Genomic DNA, 16674 nt, shown 5'->3' with positions numbered 1-16674 from the left:
CACTGACTGTCCCATCCTCACCTCAAATTTCACTGAAAAAATGGAGGCAATTGGACAGGAAGGTCTTTATATTTCTACCACATCCTTAATATAACAGAACTTGTGTTCATGTTCCCTGCCTGCCTTTGTATTGCTGAGGATGAAGCATGATCCTTGCTACTTTTACCAAAACTTACCACTTCACTTGTGAGCCAGCTCCTCAGGCCTCTTGCTTTTTCAAAGGACTTTGCTTCTGCACTTCTCTCATCTCTGCTGTATCTCCAGTTTCTTTCTCTCTACTCGGGCCATTACCATCAAAATGCACACCTATCTCACAGTGTCCATTGTTTGCAGAACCATCCTTGTAACCCTGTGTCTTCTTGCAGCTGGTGTCCCCTTCCTCTGCTGTCCTTCATAAGAGTCTTTTCTTGGGAGTTCTCTTTTATCTCTATTTCCTTGCCTCTGATTCTCTGCTAAGCCCTCTGCAACTGGAGTTCTCTTTTCTCCAGCCCTTGGAGGAAGGATTTCACAAGGTCCCTTATGACCCCCAGTGATCACTTCATCATTGCTCTGTCCTTACTTGATTTCTAGAAGCATTTGATACAGACGACCACACCTTTCTTGAACTGCGTTTTACTCTTGGCCTCTGGAATATTGTATCTTTTTTAGTATCCCTTTGTGGTCTCTTTAGTTGGCTGCTTCATTTGCTGCTTGACTTTTAAATGTCAGAGAGCTCTGGGTCTTGGCCACAGCTCTCCTTTTCTAGCTCCATTTTCTCTCCGTGTGATCTCTTCTAGTCTAAGGATTCAAGTACTATTTCTAAACCAGTACCTCCAAAAGCTCTGTCTACCTCTCAAAACTTCAGTCCATATATATCTAAACTCATATTTGATATCTTCACTTGGGTGATGAATAGGTGCCTCAGATCTGTTCCAAATCTTGCTTTCCCACCCATCCAGTAAACCATACTCATTCACAAACATTATCAGATCTAAAATCTTGGGAATATCCTCAGTTTCTTGATTTCCTTACCTCACACACTCACGTTCTGTCAAGCATCTCCATGACTATTAAACTTGACTGTGTCAACTTGATTGGCTTGGGAGCCACCTGGGGATTGGTGGGGCACATTTCTGGTTGTATCTGGGTGGGTCATGGAGGCCCGACCTTCGGTACTGTATCTGGTCCCTCTCCCCTTCCTTTCTTGTACTATTCCCCTGCTCTTTTTCAGCTGCCACCAACTAAGTATCTTTGGTCTTCCATGCTCATCTTCCATGATGTTCCTGCCTTAGAGCCTGCTGGCCAAGGACTGCATCCCCTAAAACTGTAAGCTAAATTAACCTCTCCTCCTTTAAGTTGTGGGTGCCAGGTATTGTGTTCATGTCAGCACTGGGAAAACTAATACAATCCCTAGAACTAATCAGAAATCTGAAACTTAGGGGCAGGGGATTTAGCTCAGTGGTTCCGCCTCCTGCCTTGCAAATGCAAGGACCCAAGTTTGATCCCCAGTACCAAAAAGAAATCTGAAACTTCTTTTCATCATCACTTTTATACCTTAGTCCCATCCAACATTAGCTCTCACCTATATTATGCAGCAGCCTCTTAATGGCCTCTGTCCTGTTGCCCTACTTTCCACTGTCTACTCAAGAGCTAGAGTGATTATTAAAGTATTAATCAGATCATGCCAATTGTGATAGTTAATTTTATGTATCAGCTTGACTAGGCTAAGGGATGCCTAGAAAGCTGGTAAAACATTGTTGTTGGATACCTGTAAGATTAGCATTTCAATCACTAGGTAAAAAAGATCCACCCTCACCATTGTGGATATACATCAACCAGTCCATTAAGGGCCTAAAAGGGGAGAAAAATAGAGAAGAGTGAATTTCCCTTCCCTTCTGGATCTAGGCCATCCATTTTCTCCTGCTGGGGCATTGAATCTCCTGGTTCTTGGACCTCTGGATTTGGGCTGGGATTTAATTGGCTTTCTGAGTTCTCAGACTTTCGGTCTTGGACTGGAACTATACCACTAACTTTCCTTAGCCTCCAGCTATCAGACAGCAGATCCTGGGACTTCTCACCATCCAAAATCACATGAGCCAATCCTTCATAATAATTCTCTCTGTGTATCTCTATATATCTGAATGGATCTGTTTCTCTGGAGCACCTTGACTAGTGTATCAACTTTTCTGCTTCAAACTCTTAAGTGGCCTTTCAATGCATCAAGAATAAAGTCTACAAAGTCATTCACCTGGTCTACAAATCTGTGTTATCCAGCTTTTGTCTACTTTCCATTTTCTTTTCAAGTCAGTCTCTTCCTCTAAGCTCAGTTACACTGACCTTTTTTTCTGTCGATTGATCCCAGATTTTTTTCTGCATGAAGGCTTTTTCACTGACTGTTCCCTCTGCCTGGATTTCTTTTCTTCCAAATCAGCCCACACATAGTACCTGAAAGTCTCAAGACCCCAAGGGGAAGCTTTTGGAGACAGCGTTGTTAGAATCAAGCAAGAAAGTAGATATTGAGAGGTAACCTGTTTCCCTCATGTACATAGGCTGTCTGGCAGATCCACTTCCTTACTGGAGCAAGTTTGGGGATCAAGATGGTGAGTTTGGCCAGGCATGGTGGTGCACGCCTATAATCCCAGCACTGGGGAGGCTGAGGCAGGAGGATCACTGTGATTTTGAGACCAGCCTGGGCTACATAGTGAGTTCCAGGTCAGTCTCAACTACATAGTGAGACCCTGTCTCAAAAAACCAAAAGGAAAAAAATAAAGATGGTGAGTGTGGTTCAGATATATTCAAACTGTGGTGCCTCTTGGGTGTATGTAGATCTGAAGCCCTTGGAAATATTTGGACTAGTTTAGAGACTTGGGGATCATCAGCAGCATCTAAGAGAAATGGAAACTGTGGTGGAAGATGAGGTCATTCAGGAGAGTGAGGGTTGCATCCATGATGGATTCATGGGTGTGGTGGTGCACTCCTATAATCCCAGCACTGGGTAAACTGAGGCAGGAGGATCTCTGTGAATTCAAGGCCATCCTGGGCTACAGAATGAGTCCAAGGTAATCCTGAACTGCATAGCAAGACCCTGTCTCAAAAAACCAAAACCAAGAACAAAACAAGAACAAAATCAAAAACCCTGAAACAGACAGATTCATGATCCTAGATGACAACTTGGAGCTCCAAGCTCCTATGAGACTCTGACATGTGTCTGTGTGTCTGAAACTAAGTCATCAACCAATATTCCTAGTGGGAACCAACAGTCACTGGCATAATCCAGAATGAGTGAATGAATGGGAGAGAGGATAAATACACTCATGACAGGTGGCAACAATTTCAAGGTCTTTGCTCCCAGCCAGACTCCTAATGCCACTTGTCAGTATTTTTATCCATCCTTCTACTTTTTACTACAATTTTCATGCCACATTTTTATTTTTCCACACCCCTCTCTGTACGTCCCATTTATAAAGCAGTTGAGACCAGCAAGTGGAAATTTCCTTCAAATCAATGATCCTAAGAGTAGGGTGACCAACACATGCTGGTTTGCCTAGAACGTTCCCAGGTTTGGCACTATAAGTTCCATGTCCAAAGGAATCCTTCCATTCTGGGAAAACCGGGGCACAGATTACATGGCTTCTCGGGAGACATCTCCATGAGACTAGATAGGGAAATGCATTTAGCAATGGCCCTCTCTGTGACACATCCTTGTTTTGGTTCTTCCTCATCCCTGCTTCACTCCCCTTGTCCCTCACTGCTGCTCCCTAATAAAATGGTCCAGAAGCCGTGTGCCTCAGGCTCTGCTTTCTGGGGAGCCTGGGTTAAGTCAAAGCAGTAGCGTGACTGCCCCTCTGATGATGTGCCTAGGTGTCACGGTGGTTGGAAGAGGATTGCGAATTCCTCAAGAAGAGAAGAGTTTACCTGGAATTCACATAAGTTTTATGTGAGCTCTACCAAGGCCTCATCTTCTACTCACGTGAGCTATGTCCCTGCTAGCCCTTTACTCTCACCACATCCAACCTGTAATTCATTACTCAGTCATAATGTGCCATATGCAGCTTCTGCTACAAGCTGTACTGCTCTGGACCCCAGCCTTTGTTCATTCCTGGAATATCCTCACCTTCTTGTGAACGATTCCTCCTGGTCCCTCATGACTCTGCCTCAGGTACCACATTCCCTCAGAGCCAAGGGTGAGGAAAGCCCCCCCGCCCCAACTACCTAATGTCTGTCTCTAACACTTTGTTTCCATATTATTTTATTTATTATCTCTTTCCCCTGTAAAATATGAGCTTCCTACAGTCAGGGATTTGGTAAATGAATGAATAAACTCTTGCAGCAGCCTTGAGAAATCAGTTGTGGTGACATCATGTCCACTTAAAAGATGAAAAATTAAGACAAATAGAAGGGAAGAGGTATGCAAGATTAGAGGCAGAGCCAGGCCATGCGTTCTTTCTACCCTACTTTGTTTCTCCAGACAAAATACCCATGGCTTTCCCAAGCATTGTAAGCAGAGGGCAGCCAGGGACTAGAGTGAGACTCTCAGGGGAACTTCGAACCAAATCCTGGCCAGGCTTCCATCTTGTCCACAGGACAAACTCCCAGCTCTGTTGCTGCCCAGATATCTCCTGTTGCTGCTAACTCTGTGAGGCTGCTACAGCCTTCCACCTGCTCCAATTTTCAGCTCTCCTTTGTTTTGCCCTCACTTTCCTGTAAGCTCAGCTATACATTTGAAATGATTACAGCACCAAACCAAAACAGACTGAAAATTGCATCCAGCATTTCCAGGTGTTTGTGGCAGAGAACTCCCATATTCTTTAACCTGCCATCTTACCAGTTTAGCCTTCATCTCTTCCCCTACTCTCACTTCATCTTGGAGTGGTTTCTCCAAAGGTGAGACAAACATGTACAACCCTGCATGTATTATGAAAGTCACCCTAGAGGTGAATGATCTGGGACTAAAAGATTGAGAGTTGGTGCTTTCCAGGTAAGGAGGGTGCTGGGCAGTGTCCCACGAAAAGATGTGAGGTGGGGATGAGGAGATCAGATTCACACCCAGTGAAGGGCCCTTCCCAAGCCCATTGCCAACCCCTTGGCTCTCTGCTACCTACACAACCAAGTCCACAATCCACAGTCCTCAGCTTGGCTATCAGGCCTTTCCCCACCTGCTGTGATGACTTCTCCAAGTTCACCACCCTTTAACCAGCCATATGAACTACCTGCCATTTCTCAGGTGTAGCCCATCTTTCCTTCCTCCAGACTGCTTCATGCTTTCTCTTCATCCTTTTCTCTGATAGTTTGTCCCCCAACTTCCCTGTCTTCCAAGAACCAGGTCCTATATCATCTCCCAGGAAGGTGGGAAAATTCTTCTTGTATTCAGTCTTCCATAGCCTGTATCTGGCCCTTCTCATGGTCTTGTTGACCATATTTTACAGTTGTTAGGGTCTATGTTTATATAGTCCCAAGAAGAAGACAGCTTCAACTTATTCTGCTCCCATCATTGCTCAGTATGTCACCTTGGTGTTTTGTTCTGTTTTGTTTGCAGTACCTGGGGTGGAATCTAGGGCCTGTTGCATGCTAGGCATACATTATTGCCCTTTATTCTTGGAAGATGCTCAAAACATTTGTGTGGAATAATGAGAATAAGTGAATGTATGGAGAGCTTACCAAAGTAGTATGCTCTTCCTGGTCCCTGGGCAATGACCATCCTGAGGCCATCATGAACTTGAGGGATGGTGACTGTGAGGTTGCTCTCCCTTTTTTCATCCTGATCTAGGCTCAGGTCTCAGAGGTAATGGAAGAAGCACAACTTTGCTATGAATGGAGCAGAATTTCACCATTTTCTAGGAGGAAGAAAGATACCACATCCTGAAAGATCCCTTGGTCACATCACTCCATTGCTTAGATCAGACAGCAACGCCTGCACCTCCACCCCGGCAACACCTCAGAATGGGAGAACAAATGAATTACCAATCAGCTGATGGTGGAGAGGTTTCCAAGTGTAGTATTGGCATGACAAGGTTAATTCTGGCATGGTGAGTTTAGCCTCTAACTCCAATATCAGAAATTCCTCCACCTTAAAACCAGCCCCTGGTATAGAAATTAAATAAATATGTGAACCCTCCACGTTAATGTTAGAAAGACCCTTCATGCTCATTAGATCTGACGCATGGTTTAGGAAGAAATAAATAATAGTAATAACTCTTTTGAGAGCTGACTCTATGCCAGGTACTATACCGAGCACTGCACATATATTATCAATTTGAGGTGGAAGTTATCATCCCTACTTTATAGAGAACAAATAGGAAAGGCACAGAGAAGTTACATAAGTGACCAACTTCGCAACCCTGCTAATCACAAAACCAGCTGTGCTCAGAGCCCCTGCCTAACCCTATGCTTTACTGCGACTCACAAAGGCAATAACTTGCCTGGGACCTTGCCTCTTGGAGGCTGGACGGCCAACTTTATTCAGAGGCGCCTTCATTCCTGAGCCTTCTAAGATTCTTGGCCACAAAGACACCATGGAGAAGAAAAAGAATTTCAAGTGCATTCTAAGAGCCACCCTCTTGCTGTGTAGTCAGGGAGCCTGCACTCAAAGACCCATCCAGGAAGAAAGATTTGATCTCTTGGGCAGGATCTACTTCCCATGGAAACGCCTGTTTGAGTCGAAGCTCTGGTATGAAGTAAGACTTGTTTAAGGCAGTTAAAAGCTGCAATCCCCATTGTGTCAAGTGGTGACAGTATAATCCTCCTTGATAATTTCATTCCTTCTCCAAACTCCCCTCCATTATGAATCCTTAAAAATGTGACTTCAGATGCCTCTTTAGTTTTCTAGTCCGATAAGTGCAGGGGGATTTGGCATGAGGGGGAGAGAGGGTAAGGATGTCTTTGTTAGATCACACAGAGATGCTTCATTGAAAAAAACTCCCCACCCCATCTGGTTTTTATTTTTTGTTTGTTTTTGCCAGAGCTTTTTAAAAAATGGAAGTGTAAAGTATATGAGGTATGATAAAAATATGGCAAATGTTTATTTAAAATATTTTTTGCTGATTTTTGAGACAGGGTCTTGCTATATAGTTCAGGTTGGCCTTGAGCTCACTATGTAGCTTAGGCTGACCTTGAACTTGGGGTGACTCTCCTGCCTCTGCCTCTCAAGTGCTGAGACTACAGGCATGCGCCACCACACCAAGCAGCAAATGTTTAAAATTTTAAAATATTACAGTAAAGGACGCATTGCCATTAGTCCTCTTCTTCCTTTATTACTTGTAATTAAGAGAACTTGATCTCACTTACTATTTGGTCATTCTAAAGTACAGGTCATAAACAAAAGGCAGGGTAAATCCTTGGCTCTTTATCTTTGTCTATTTTCTTTGAATGATGAATTTATTCTCAAGCACCCTCCAAAGGAATATGCTGGTTATGCCTGGTGCCATAGTAGGAATGGCGGAAAGGCTGAGCTTTGTTGATGCCATAGTAGAAATGGTGGAAAGGACGGGGACCTGTTACACATGGCTTCTTCAGCGTGGCAGATTTCTTACATGGAAGCTCAGGGCTCTTAGAGAACATTTTGAGAGACTCAGGCAAAAGCAGCCAGAAGCCTCAGAAGTCGTATAGCATCATTTCCACCATATTCTGCTGGTTACAAATGAGTCCCTGGACTGGTTCAGTTTCAAGGAGGAAGGCAGTACACAAGCACACCGCGTGGCACAGGGCACTGGGATCTTAGATTTACATGGGACACAGAGTCACAGGCCCTCCGGCACCTCGGAATGTACTTGGAATGTACAGGGGTCCGACTAGCCTATTAGTTTTGGCTGGGAGTTGGCTGCAGAAGACACAGCCATGCTCTGGGTGTCCAGCTTCCTTCAAAGCCAGCAGACTGTGGACATCCCCACTGTGAAGAGGACCAACAGGACGTTACCAAGGCTGTGATGTTGGAGTGCCCATTACCTCCTCCTGCCAACTCGCTGCTGCCTGGTATCTCACAAGCTCTGGCTTAAGATGAACACCTCCACTGGGAGCACCTCAGAGAACTTGACCTTGACTGGCTTAAACATTGGAGTAGGGCTCTGTTCTGAGACCTAGGCCATCCTCTCACCCCGAGGAAGCAGCTCATAGTACTCCCAGGGTTTTGTGCATGAGCTAACCGTGCCACTGCCATGCACCCTTAATGATTGCTCTGAATGACTGCAAATATTTCATCCAGTGGATGCAACCCACTTTATTGAATTGTTCCCTACTGTCATTTGCATTTTTATTACTTACAAGTATACTAAATTTTTTTGTACATGAATCCTTTTCATTTTGTTGAATTCTTCCCTTAATATCAGTTTTCAAGAGCAGAATAGATTTTTGGATTTGGGTATATATTACCAACTTGCTTTCCCTAAAGCAATGAACATTTTCTATTCCAACAGCAATATATTGTGCATATTAGTACAGTACATGCATTTCTGCACCCTTAGTGGCAGAGACAGCTATCATTTTAAGTATTACTGCTAATTTTTTAATGTGTAAAACTCAACTTAAGGTTGCTTTGGATTTTCTCCCCTATTCTACTCTAAGTCATTGTTTTTTCCCTCTCATACCAGTTCTAACTTTTTAAAAGCAATGATACACCTATTCAATAACCATCCTGCTCTTTCATTTATTTGATTATTTTGGTGGTACTGAAGACTGCACTCAGGGGCTTTACACTGAGCTACATATCCAGCCCTTTTTATTTTATTTTGAGACAGAGTGTCCCTAAGTCACTAAGGTGTCCAGGCTGGGCTTAAACTTGCAATTCTTCTGCCTGTGTTTGGAATTAGAGTTGGAATCACAGGCATACACCACCATGACTGGATCTTTTCTTTCCTTTTGCTTAAGAGAGCTGGAATTGGGTTCCTTTCATTTTAAGCCAGAGTTTCTCAGTAGCAGCACTATTGACATTTTGGACAAGATAGTTCTGGGTTGGGATGGGCTGCTCTATGCATTGCAGGACGTTCAGCAGCAGCCTTGGTCTCCATTCCAGCAGATGCCTATATCACCCTGCCATGACTGTGACAACCAAAACTGTCTTCAGAAATAGCCACATGTCTTCAAGGGATGAGGGCAAAATCACCCCAGTTGAGAATCGCTTATTTAGTCTAATGCTCACAGTGATGCTTATCTAAGAAAAAAAAGGAGGACGATGAGGATAAGAAAACTGAAGTCCAGTGAGATGGTGGGATCTTTTTCTAGGTAAGAAATGAGAGGGGTTGGGGATTTAGCTCAGTGGCACTGTGCCTCCCTCGCAAGCTCAAGGTCCTGAGTTTTATCTCTGGTACTAGGAAAAGAAAAAGAAAAAGAAATGAGAGTCCTATCAGATCAAGCAAGAACAGGATCCGGGAAATGATACTACAAAGAAGTGTTGGTACATGCAGATATTGGCTCTCTTAGAATGTTGGGACAATAATAAACTTCACAGAATGATTTGGAATTTTTACCCATGACACAGAAAGTAGCTCTTTACCTAAAAATTCTCACTCATCTCACAAGAGCACCGTCAATTAGTTTTTATTTCTGTTATTTTAGGCCTTTCTGGTGAATGGCTTGGAGCTTTGGATTCGGTGAACTTTGACTGGTTGTCTTCAGAAAGCTCACCACCTGCCCTTCTGAAGCAGATATCCAAGAGGCCGAACTGCTACTGTTAAAACAATAAGAGTCACTGCACAATGATGTTTTACATGAGATCAGGAAAATACCATGAGGAATGAACTTCGTTTTTGGTAAGGCTGTATCTAAGGAGGTGCTCCCTGAGGGGGAATTGTGAGGTGAAGAAGACTGGTGCAGGGGTCTGGAGGTCTGTGTACCATCCTGACTCTGCCACTTATAGTGCGTGACAGTGTCAGGTGCTTGCTCTGCTTGCAGCCTTGGTTTTCTTCTCTCTACCTTGAGAGTTTGACTCACACAAACTTCCCAGTGCTGCCCTCTAATCATTCTTATAGGCCAATGCTAAGTCCATCTCAGCTCCTCCATTCCCCAACCCAGGACCTTGTTCAGCACTGGGAATAAAATAGACACTAGGAAATGCTTACTAAATACACAGATAAATTGCTTAGGAGATAATGAAAATACCCTAGTTTCCAGATGCACAGACTTGGAAGGGGTCTTAGAATTGGAGAGGATGGGCAAGTTCCATAAGTCTAATTTCCTAATGAAAGCTGGAATGCTCTACCTTATTTCTGACAAGTTGAGCAAATAGTATCAGTTTAACTATTTCTGATAGACAGTGAGGGAGCACTCTTTTAATAGAACCCTAACTCTACTCTTGGCTAGATCTATATATTATAAAGTTCTTCCTTATTGGGACCTCGATCAGCCTCCTTTAAGCTGTCATCTGCCTCTTGCTTTATTTTTAAATTAATTTTCATTTTAATACAAGAGACACATAAACAGAGTTTGAAAAATCAAACAATACTAAAAGTTTAACTTACAATGAAAAATAACTCCCTTCCTCTGTCTTTTTTGCTCCCCAGCATTACTCCCCAACAATTTCCCAGTTTTTTAGCCATTTCTTCTGATATTTATAAGTAAGTCCCTGACTTACGAATGAATTCCATTCCAGAAGAATGCTTGTAAGTCAGATTCATTCCTAAGTCAGACAAAGTGAATCTTGTACGCCCTTGACACAAGTATACAATGTAAAGCATTATAAAGCCAAACACACAACTACAGTAAGTCCCCAACTGTACCGTATTACTGTAAACTATCACACTGCACAGTGAGCACATAGCAGGGCAACTCTGATAATGTCCAGTAGACATGTGAGCTATTTCTGCAGTTTGAATGTTTACACAATGCCAGGTCCTTTTGTATCTCAAAGTTTGCAACTCTAATGTTTGTAAGTCGGGGACTTATCGGGTGTATATTTCTATTTGTTTTTATTCTTTTTTTTTTGGCACCAGGGATTGAACTCGGGTCCTTGCACTTGCAAGGCAGGCGGTGGCACCACTGAGATAAATCCCTGGCCCCATATGTACATTTCTAAATGATATGTTTATACAGTTGTTTCTTGATTTATAATATAGGCAGTATCTACCAATTGTCAGTGTTTATGGAAGAAGGCTTAGTGCTCTTAATTAACATCTGCCACCCCCCCCATCCTGTCACTATCTTATTACAATTTTGGCTGAATTGGAATCTAGAGTTGACATTAACATGACTATGTAAGTATTGTTCCATGATAAACCAAATAAAAAACCGTGACTCTTTTTCTGTACTCTTTCATTCTCCCTGGAGTTCATCATTTCTTTGATGAGTTTCCTATATATGTTCTCTAATTCCTCTTAAATGTTTCAACTAAGTTACAAAATATTTATCAACATATAATTTTTAAGAATTTTTTATTTTTGTCAGTTACACACTTATGGTTTAAAACATCAGATAGCTCTACAAGATTTGGTACAAAAAAGCAGTCCTTTTCCTATCACTTCTCCCCTTTCCCTTACTCTAAAAGCAATTTTTTTCTAACTCCTTTGATTCTTTTGGTATATTTCTTTCATATCTCCATATAACATAATTAAATTGCTACTAGTTGATTTTTAAAAAATTGAGGTGTGATTGACAAATGCAAATTATGTATATTTGAAGTATACAATGTGATGTTTTGATATAGGCATACATTGTTAATGATTATCATGATCAAACTTGTTGACAAATCTATTACTTCACGGTTACCACTGAGCATGTGTATGGTGAGAACACTTGAAATTAACTGTGCACATTTCAAATATGCAGCACAGTGTTATTTTTTTATTTGTTTGTTTGTTTTGGTACTGGGGATCGAATTTAAGAACTTGCGCTTGTGAGGCAGGTGCAGCACCACTGAACTAAATCCCCAGCCCAGCAACACAGTATTATTATAGTTACCATGCTGTGCGTTAGGCTTCCAGAACTTATTCACCTTATAACTTAAAGTTTGTACCCATTGACCAATATCTCCCCTTCCTCACCACCCAGCCACGAGTAACACCATTCTATTCTCTATTACTGTGAATTCAGCTTTTTCAGAATCCATGTGTAATTTAGATCCAGTACTTGTCTCTCTGATTTCTTTAATTTAGCATAACGTCCTACATATTCATCCAACTTGGTGAAAGTAGTAGAACTTCCTCTTTTAAGACTGGATAATTGTGTGTGTGCGTGTGTGTGTGTGTGTGTGTGTGTGTATCTTGGCTATTGTGAATAATATAGGAAGGCAGATCTTCTTTTGACATACTCTGAACATATGTGCAGAAGTAAGACAGATCATATGGTAATTTTAGTTTTAATTTTTAGAGAAAACTCTGTTCTGTATCAGTTTCAATTTATATTCCTACCAACAGCATACAAGTTTCAGTTTCTTTACATCCTCATCAACACTTGTCATCTTTTGATTATTGATAATAGCCATCCTAACAGGTGTGAGGTCATATGTCATTATGGGTTTGATTTGTATTTCCCAGTTTGCTGCAGAGATCTGGAATGTTTCCTAAAGGCCCTAGTGTTAAAAGCTGGTCCTGAGCATGGAACTTGAGGAGGTGGTACAACCTTTGAGAGATGGGGCCTTAGTGGAGAGAGGTGTTGGAGAATTCAGTCATTTAAGAGGATATCAGGACCCTGGTCCTTTCCTGTCACTTTGCTTCCTGGCCCCGTGAGGTTAGCAGCTTCCTCTGCAACATGTTCTTACCATGATGTGCTTGCCACGTGTCCAAAGGCAATAGGATGGGAAGGGGACCAAGAGATGAAGGGAAAGAGGAGAAAAAGCAGAGGAAGGAAAAGTAAAAAGAATTGAGATGTGTTAGGTACAAACTCTTCATGATGAATAGTCATTATATACTGACACCATCACTAATACACCTGAAAACAAACAAAAACAAAGGCAGTGGGGTCAAGCAACCATGAGTGGAAACTTCTGAAACTATTATAAGTTGATTTATATCACGTATTTAATACATTCACAAAAAACTGACTAATACACTGTTGATTAATGATTTGAATGTTGTTTTCATGTACCTGTGGCCATTTGCATGTCTTCCTTGGAAAAATATCTATGCCATTTCTTTGACAATTTTTACTGATTTATTTGCTTATTTGGTTTTTTTTTTCCTATTGAATTGTATGACTTCTTATACATTTTGACTATTAAATCCACGAGGAAATAGTCTGGAAATATTTTCTCCCATTCCATGCTATCTTTTCATTTTCTGACTGTTTCCTTCGCTGTGCGATACACTATGGTGGAAATCCACGATGGAGGAAACGACTTACCTCACGGTGGCCAGAAAGCAAAGAGAAAGCTCAAGGTGCTATGGTTCCTAGATTCGCTTCACCCCTCCGCCACGACCTAACTTCCTTCCACTAAGCACTACTTCCTAGTGGCTATAGTACTACAGGATAGATACTAAGTTTTTAAAACATGAGCATTGGGTTATTTACGATCAAGATAATGTTCTTGATAATTATCATTTGATTATCTTATACCAATGCTTCCATCATAGATGGATGTTTGGAAGCCATTGCTCTGCTCATTTTGTCTTCCTTTTTCTTTTATAGAAGACAATGATAAGTCCTCGAATTCATGCCACAGTATACATTTCAGAAAGCTCTTTTACCTGGTCGTGAACAATGGACATGGATAGAGGTTATTATGTTCTGGTAACAGGTTAGAAAATAGCTCTCTCAGGTACTTTTGTTGCTGAGACAAAATACCTGCCACTCAAAGTTAAAGGAGGAAAGATTTATTTCAGCTCACAGTTTGTAGAAGTTTCAGTCCAGAGTTGGCGGGCTCCAGGGCATGGTGGCACAGCAGAGGGGCGCCACAGAGGAGAATCAGTTAATGGCAGGCAGAAGACAGCAAAAGCAGCAGCAAGTCATGGCAGCAGCCTTCTTTCTGTCCCTTCTATTTTGTCAGGCTACACACCTTCAGGGTGGGTAGCACTCACACCCAGGGTGGGCCTTCCCATTATCCATACCCAGAACTGTACCAAACCAATCTGTGGTCTAATTTAGTAACCACACACCCTTGATCCCAGCTTCACACACTCTAGATCCAGCCACCTCTGAAAAGCTCCACCTATCACTGCGTGAGGCTTTGAGGAAACATCTAGACACAGGCTGTAACAGAAACTCAGTGAGGGAAAGTGACCTGTCCATAGTCACATAGCAAGTGCCCTGGAGGGCAGAGCTTTTTAATGCAGACTAGGAATTTGTCCAGCTACACTGTGTCTGGAAACGTACCTTGGAGTTTGCGCTGCTCAACAGCAGAATGTGCCCTAAAGAGAGGGCATTTGGGAGGTTAAGTCATTTTATGTACACTAGAATAAACCAGTTCTGTGCTAGGTAGGGCTCAGCAACTGGCAAGACCCAATGGGGTTGGAAGTCATCAACAATGAGAATGATTTGGCTTCATGCCTGGGACCATTTCTAACCTCTTGTCACACAGTTCCCAACAGGAGCGCTAGAAGAGATCTGCCTTGTGGTGGTTAAGATCGAACTGTTCTACCAGCCCTGGAGGTACAATATGATGTATTAGACCTTGGTGTGAAAGGCAAAAGATGTCTCCACACCCTCCAATCCTAGCAATAGGGTTTCTGTTTTTATAGATTCCAAACAGTGTTGCATATAACCTTCCAGGAGCTTAAACTTGACATACAGACAGGTAAGCAGGGACAGGTTAGTAATCTCATGCATCGTGTTGTAGCTCCAGGGCTATTGTACAGTCTCACCTTAATCTCTTCTTGCTCCTGCTGTGAACTGGGTGACAAGAAGTGAGAAATGGTCCCAGGCATGAAGCCAAATCCTTCTCATTTTTCAGAAGTGAGCTATACAGTATAGAAGGGGAGCTGCATTCAGAAATGACCAAGATAATCCTGGCACATTAGGGCCGTGGTGAGGGGCCTCTATGTGCCTGAGGAGGTTGATGGAGACAGACCCTTAAATCAATTCAGTGCTGGGAGGGTGCCTGTATCTCCAGATCCTGTACATGAAACAAGGCAAGGGAATTTGTCTCCCTACACCCAGCAGGTGACACTGCTAGGGAAGAGGGGTGTGATGCTGTCCCTTGCAGCACCCGCAGGCTCCTGACACTGCCTCAGCTCTCATCCTTACATTCTCCCCAGCTCTTCAAGGCCCAAGGCCCTTCAACATAGGTATATAAGGCTAGGAATTAGCTGTGGTTTCAGGCATCTACCAGGGTCTTGGAATGTATCTCATATGGATAAGGGGAGATTACTGTACTCTATTTCCATTTGTTCTACTGTTCATGTGTCACTCAGCACTAATTTAAGGAAGAATTTGGAAGGCTTGGAGGAGTGAGAGTCAGGAGGTCTGGGGTTTTTAGTATCGGGAATTGAACTCAGGGCCTTGTGCTTGTCGGGCAGGCACTATGCCACTGAGTTACATCCCAGGCTGGAGGACTTGGGTATCCACGTCCTTCTGCTTGAATTGCCATGTGACTTGGGACAAGCATCTCTGTCCTTTCTCTAAACCTCAGGGTCCTCCTCCTGAGGCCCTAAAAGGGAAGTTCATTCTATACCACAAAGCAGGAATGATCACTCAGGAAAGAAGTTTTGGACATGCTTTAGTTTGTCCTTCAGTAGCAAAAGGGAGAAAGGCCACCAGAGTAGATTCCAAGCCATGAGGCTGGGCTGCCTCTGGCCCACCAGGTGGGCTAGCGCAAAACCTTGGCTTTTGTTTGACTTGGCTTCTTGAGCCTTGTTTAGTCTGCAGAGCAGGGAGCTTATCCTGCTGCCTTTGTCACAGGCCATTAGTACACCCGTAATCCCTGGGGGTTTACAGCTGGCTGCTTTCTCTAGGAATTCAGGGTGGGCAGCAGAGGAAGATCAGCTCTCATGAGCTACCAGAGCAGTATCAGCTGAGAACCCATGGGACTGTGGTCTGCAATTCTGGCTGTGTGATCTTGGGCCAGTCCTTCCCCTTTTCATGGCCTCAGTTCACCCACCCATGCAGAGAGAGAGAGAGAGAGAGAGAGAGAGATGGCCCCAGTACCCTTGAAAAGGACTTCAGTTTAATAAGGATCAGAAGTGCTTCCTGCATGGTTCTTCCCTTGAAGACCTCCCTCCCCCAGTCTTAAAGCAATTTGTCCTGTCTACTACCTTCACTGATCTATCCCTGCCCTGAGCCTGGGGCCAATCCCTCTCTCCTTCAGTCTCTTGCTTATAAACTGGGGCTAATGATACCTGATAACTTACCCTGCTGCTATGGGGATTAACTAATTAGTAGTTATTAAGGGATGGAGGAATACAGGGCTCTGTTCCCATTTGAGGCAATCTCCCTCCTCTGATTCTCTGCTACTATCTGTGCAACGTCAGAGCGTTAGAGTCAGAAAGAGCACAAGAGTCTGACTTCCACAATCACCATCACACAGATGGAGAAACTGAGGCCAATTAGGGAGAGAGGAGGGGAAACCTAAGAGCATGCAGCTGTCTTGCAGTAAAGAGGGGACCATAAGTCAGAACTTTGGATTTAGGTCCAGCACTTCTCTACCAAACCCAGGGGTCAGGGCCCAGGGCTGGAGGTGGTCCATGTGTTAGGGTTAGAATATACACCCAAAGTCACCTGAACCCAGAACCTGGCTTACAGGGAATCTGCATCTTGGAAATTTGGCTTTAGTCAGTTCTAGCATGTGTGTGTGTGTGTGTGTGTGTGTGTGTGTGTGTGTGTGTGTGTGTGACAGGGGAT

The 16674-nt window shown here is 43.1% G+C and overlaps 1 long non-coding RNA gene across 2 annotated transcripts in view; it reads left to right on the top strand.

The window, feature by feature from the left end:
• Positions 1-6534: 6534 nt before the first annotated feature.
• Positions 6535-16674, top strand: part of LOC104855528 — a 30838-nt gene continuing 20698 nt past the window's right edge. For both annotated transcript variants that reach the window (XR_778434.1, XR_778433.1), the window contains exons 1-2: positions 6535-6646; positions 9526-9719. This is a non-coding gene — a long non-coding RNA (uncharacterized LOC104855528). The remainder of the gene's footprint in view (positions 6647-9525; positions 9720-16674) is intronic.

Source organism: Fukomys damarensis, unplaced genomic scaffold (genome assembly GCF_012274545.1).
Source record: "Fukomys damarensis isolate Sample0158 unplaced genomic scaffold, DMR_v1.0_HiC HiC_scaffold_36, whole genome shotgun sequence".
Classification (NCBI taxonomy): Eukaryota; Metazoa; Chordata; class Mammalia; order Rodentia; family Bathyergidae; genus Fukomys; species Fukomys damarensis.
The sequence above is the reverse complement of the archived record's forward strand: the minus strand, read 5'-3'. Positions and strand labels throughout refer to the sequence as shown.